Raw genomic sequence first — 6,000 nt, forward strand, 5'->3', positions numbered from 1 at the left:
ACTGGCGCAGGGTCACACAGCAGCAAGGGGCAGAGGGGAAGCCCTCCCCCACCCCCTGCCTGCCTATCTCCACACACAGCTCCTCTTCAGGACTCAGCGGCCTCTGCTGTGCGGTTCCCATGCTCTGAGGGGCCTTTCATCAGCTTCTTTGTTCTGGCACCTGTCGGGGCCCAGCGCTGATATATGTTCACGTAAATCTTCCACATTTTTCTTCAGCAATGGAGATGTGCCAGACCTTCAGCTCTCCCCTTCCAACCTGCTTCTCTCATTTCCCTCTCTCTTACTTGGTCTTGCTCCAAGACTCTGGTCTTCCATATAAAAATGTCCCGTATTGGATAGAAATCTTTGGAAACAGAGCACCCTGTTTCCCCGTTCTCCGTCATAGCGGAGAGGGAAGGTGGCGGTCAGTGACGTTCAGTACCCTTAGGCTCTCGTGGGTTGTAATGGCTTGGTCTCAACTTTCTCCAGTGGAGCCAGCTGTGTGGTTGTGGTGGGAAGTAGGGGTTCAGTGCAGGGCCCCCAGACCTGGGCTACGCTAGGCGGTGTTCTTGGGCCTCTGCCCCTCATTTCCTCACCTGTAAAGTGAGGCCAATGGTCGCACTGGTGGGAGGGTTAACTCAGACGACCAAGATAAAGCATGTGGCAAGAGGCCTGGGGGCAAAACATACTAACCATGTTGTTGTTGTAGTTACTGCTTTCTAAGTAATTCCGCAAGCTCTTTACGTGCGTGCTCTGATTTCATCCTATGGAATGTGGATTATCTGCCCCAGCCTGTGAATAAGGAAACTGAAGCTCTGAAGACTTGTCTCCCATGACCCACTTGCCTAGACGCTCTCAGACTGGAGTAGGTGTCAGAATCTCCCCGAGGGCTGTCAAACCACAGATCGCTGAACCCCATGACCCGGGATTCTGATTCAGATGCTCTGGGCTGGGGCCCAACAGTGCGTACTTCTAGCCAATCCCCAGGTGCAATCCAGGAGCTCGGATTGGAAGCAAGCGAACCATGACCTCCTCAAGCAGAAGCCAAGCTTGCATCCGTCTGCATGTCCTCTACAGCCAGCACAAGGCCCGCCGGGTCCGAGCAGGAGCTCTGGGACTGCCTGGTGCCCGCCACGAGTGTGCCCAGCTCGCTCCCTGCCCCGTGGCAACCCCACCTCTCTAACCGCTTAGCCGTGTGTCTCCCAGTGTCCTCAACGTGCCCCCAACCCGCCTCCACAGGCAAGCTGGCCATGACAGCATCAGCACTGGAGACAGACAGACCTCTCAAAATGAAAAGAAGAAAACTTGTCCTTGCAAGGTTTCCACGAAAGTCAACCCATAGGAAGCCGGTGGTTCTCAAAGTTCGGCTGCATGGCAGACTCACGCGTGGAGAGTAAGCAAAATACCAGTGCTCAGATTCAGGCTGGATGGGTCCAGGGTGGGGCCTGGGTATCAGCCCCCAAATGATTTTAAGGGACAGAGACGTTTGCGAGCCACGGACTAAATAATAGGCAAATGTGAGTCTTCCCGGTCCCGTGTCCAGCGCAGTGTAGACAGAGTCAGAAAGTGACTGGAATAGAGTAGGGGAGGCATGCCAGCCGTCCCCGGGGTGGTGCCTATCTCCACAAGCGGGCACTCATTTCTTCTCTGTTGTCGCTTTTTGACAAAAACAATACATTTTTACCCAGTTTGTTTGGAAAGGCACGAGGCCAACTTCTTGTCCTTAGTGTCCCCTGTACAAGATCGAACACTCTCTTGCTGATTTCCGGGTTTCCTCCTCCTCTCAACTTCGGATCGTCCAGGTGCCACATCCCTCTCTGCGCAAATCACCCTGTCACCCAATATTCCCAGCTGCAGGGGTCGTGTCTCAGCCAAAATATCCATGAGCTGAGCAGGGATTAGCCCTGTCCCCTCGTCCCAGCTTCCTGGCTGGAGCAGAGGGCAGCCTGGGAAGAGCCAAGGAAGTGGGGCCTTGTTACAGTGGGGCAGCAAAAGGAGGGGACAAGGAAGCCCCCCTGTGCCCCCAGACAATCCACTCTATAGCTGTGTCCCCATATTCTGCCCCTTTCCCACCCCCGGCACAATCACTCAGCTGAAACTGCCCAACCACAAATTGCCACGGATTGAAAAGTAGGACTTGGGATTCGGGAAGATCTGGGTCTTCTTAGAAGTTAGGTTGAGAGAGTCACCCAACCCTCTGAGCCACCACTGTCTCAGCTGTCACATGAACGATAGTTCCTGCCACCCGGGATGATGGCGGAGCTCACGTGCCATGATGTGTGTCGTGTGACAGGTGCTCAGGAAACACCAGAGGCTTCCCTTGTCCACACTCAGTTATAACAGCAGCAAACACTAACGCTCGCTATCAGCCTCCTGGAGGCCGAGGGAGGTAGAGGCACTTTGGAGAAATTTGAGGCCACGCCAGATCGGCCCCGTGGATTAACATCACCACCCGTGCACAGGAATTTGATCTTGCTTCTGCAGGCAGAGCAGATGGGAAAAGGAGGAAAGAAGATAGTCAAGGATACTCAGCATGAGTATCCGACTCAGTCCAGCACGTCTTTTGAATGGGAGGTAGTCTAGGGACGGAGCCTTCTGGTCCAGAAGGAACAGAACCTCACATGCATCCTAGCTCTGTCAGCCAGCAGCTGTGTGCCCTCGGAGATGCCACCCTCCTCCTGCACCTGCCTTCTCACCTGCAAAATGGACATGGCCACCCTTACCTCATAAAAGGGCTGCAAGAATTTAATACAATACCACGAGGGTAAAGTGCTTGGCCTAGAAGCCAGTTACTAGGAGCTCTGCACAGTGACAGCTGGTGTGATCGCTGCGTGGTTCGGGACGGGCCAGGTGCTGAGAAGCCGAGATGGGTGAATACGGACATGGTCTCCTCCTTCCTGGGATTTATGATAAAGAGCTAACATGTCAAGTTGGGGAGAACTTAAGGAACAAATATCAAGGAGGGAGTGACAAAGTGGCTTCGTGCAAAGTGGCTAGCAGGACAGATTTTCTAAGAAAGGAAGAGGAGGAAAAGCACAGGATTGACTTCAGACTGAAATGAAATGTGCATGGACATCTTTTTATTTTCCTATTTAAAAAATCTCTTGTTAGCTAATACTAGATGCATTCTCATCTAACCGTCAGAGCAGTTCACTTGGGAGGCCATCGTTCTTCCCATTCTACAGAATAGAGAGAGAACATGGGCTCAGGGAAACCACGAGACTTACCCAGAGTCACACAGAGACTCTGAGGGGGGTTTTAGGGAAGATGGAACATTTGTTGGTATCTTTTCATTTCTCTGACAATTTTTTTCCATTGAGGTGAAATTCACATGATATAAAAAGTAAAGATTTTATTTAAAATGTACAATTCAGGGCCTCTGGGTGGCTCAGCGGGTTAAAACTCTGCCTTCAGCTCAGGTCGAGATCCCACGGTCCTGAGATCGAGTCCTGCATCGGGCTCCCAGCTCAGCGGGGAGTCTGCTTCTCCCTCTCCCTCTGCCCCTCCCCCTGCTTGCGCACACACGCGCACTCTCTCTCTCTTGCTCTCTTTCCAATAAGTAAATTAAAAAATGAACAATTCAGTGACATTTACTACATTCACAGTGTTGTGAAACCACCACCTCTGTCTAGTTCCAAAACCTCTTTATCACCCAAACTGAAATCTCCTACCCAGCGAGCAGTTACTCCTTATTTCTTCCTCTGCTTGTTCCTGGCCGTCACCAATCGGGATTCTGTCAGTATGGATTTACCCGTTCTAGATACTTCTTATAAATGGAATCGAACTTCCGCTTAGCTTACTGCTGTCAGGATTCCTCCAGGTAGCAGCAGGTGTCAGAAGCTCATGCTTTTTGTGACCGACTGAGACGCCACTGTATGTGTCAGCCCCGATTTGTTGATCCATTCATCCACTGCCTGACATTCAAGTTGTTTTCGCTGTTTGGTTCTTGTGAATAAGGCCACCCTACATAGTCGCGGGCAAGATTTGGTTTAAATACTTGCTTTGGAGCGTCTACCGAGGAGCAGAATTGCTGGGTCCTACGCCAATTCCACGTTTGACTTGTCGAGGATCTCCCCAACTCTCTTCCACAACGGCCAAACCATCTCCCATTCCCAGCAGCAATGGCCAAGGGGTCCGGGTTCTCCACATCCCTGCCAACACCTGCCACTTTCCTTCTTCTAGGTTTTTATCATCATCCTGACAGGTGTAACGCGGTTTTCCATTGTGATTCTGACTTGCATTTTCCAAACGCCTGATGACACTGAGCACATCTTCATGTGCTCCTTTGCCATGTGTGTACCTTTTTAAGAGAAATATCTATTCAAATCCTTTGTTCGTTTTCTAATTGAGTTGCTTGTCTTTTTGTGTGTATTACATTGTAAAAATTCTTTCTATATTTTGGATACCGGACTTCTCAGATATATGGTTTTCAAATATTTCCCCCAATCTGCAGGCTGTCTTTTCACTTTGTTGATAATGTCCTTTCTTGCATAGTTTTGTATTTGGAAGAAGTCCAGTTTCTATGTTTTCTTCTCTGGCTGGTGCTTGTGGCGTCCTCAGGGCTGAGAGTAAAGCCCTGGTCCTCTAGCGGGCAGTCAGGCTCTCTCCTGCCACATGCGGGCAGCCTCTGGGGGGGCAGTGAGAGGCGCTTGTACTTGAGGTGAAATGAACCAGATCAGGGGGCAGTAGGAAGCCACCAGTGAGCGAGGCTCTGTAAAGGACAGTTCAAGGTCAAGGGTAGGGGCCTGGTGGCAATTTCCTCCCTGTCCACCCTGCTGGCCTGGAAGATGGGGCTTAGTTCTAATGGCCTGAAGGGCTGGGCAGCAGGAGGGGCTTGGAAAGACCCCACCCTGACAGGAGGGGGGACCTTCAAACCTTCAAACAGAGCAAGGAAGGAGGGGTGGCAAACAAGTGGGGAGTTGGTGACAGCAAGGGAGGGGAAGGACATGAGAAGAAGAAGGGAAAAGAGGGACATCCAGGCTGGGACAGGGTGAGAACGGATGTTGGAGAAGAAACTGCTTTTCCAAAAACCTCAAGCACAGAGCCGACACCCCACCACGGGCACTCTCGGGCTCCAGCCTGTGGCCCCCAGGGGTGTCCTGAGGGTATTTGGAGTGAGAGCTGGCCTTGAGAATAATTTCAGACTCAATACATGTACATGTGTGCTGGGTCTCTTTACACACGTTACCTCATTTAGTCCTTCCAGGCTTTCTGCGGGATCTTTATTTTCCTTACTTCATACATGAAGAAATGGAGATTCTCAGAGCCAAAATAGTTTGCCAAAGACCCCATTACAGACAAGGAACCGACCAAATTTGGACTCTTGTATCCTGCTCCCTAGCCTGGCGTCTCCTTCTCCCATGACTCAGCTACAAACAGATTTGCAAAGCGACCCTACGTGAATCTTGGAGGTCAAAGTCAGGGTCAGCTGTGCGTGGGATGCGGTGCAGGGAGGCTCGCTACTTGGAGCGTGGTCCATCCACCAGCAGCATCTGCACCCCAGGGAGCTGGTTAGAGATGCAGGGTCTCAGGCCCTGCCCCAGACCTGCGGGATTAGAATCTGCACTTTTAACAAGCCCTTTGGGCGATCTGTATGTACATAAGAGTTCGGGAAACATCTGTCTAGGGGTACGACTTCAGATTTCAAGAGAAATTTTCACCATTAGCAAGAAGGAGAGCTGGAGTCATCATCATGACGGCCCAACCACAGACAGCTCCAAGCTTCTCAAAATATCATCTGACCAGAAAAGCTTATAACTGCTTTGCTTATCAGCCAACAGCTGACCTCAGAACCTCTGGCAAGACAAAACGTTCTGCTCCCCCAGTGAGATCAATATTACATTTCTGGTGATGTACTTATCTCGTTACCACTGCTGACGTATATTATGTAAAACTGTCCCTCTTGTTCCCGCTGTCTTTGGTTTCTTTGAATTTCTGACGTACCTTGATCCTAGAGCATCTGGAAGCTTATGCACCAACCCGGATGTCTCTCCCTCGAAATCCCCGGGGCCCCTGTGGTGC

This window comes from Ursus americanus, chromosome 9 (assembly GCF_024610735.1).
Source record: "Ursus americanus isolate L20-20 chromosome 9, mUrsAme1.1.p, whole genome shotgun sequence".
NCBI lineage: Eukaryota > Metazoa > Chordata > Mammalia > Carnivora > Ursidae > Ursus > Ursus americanus.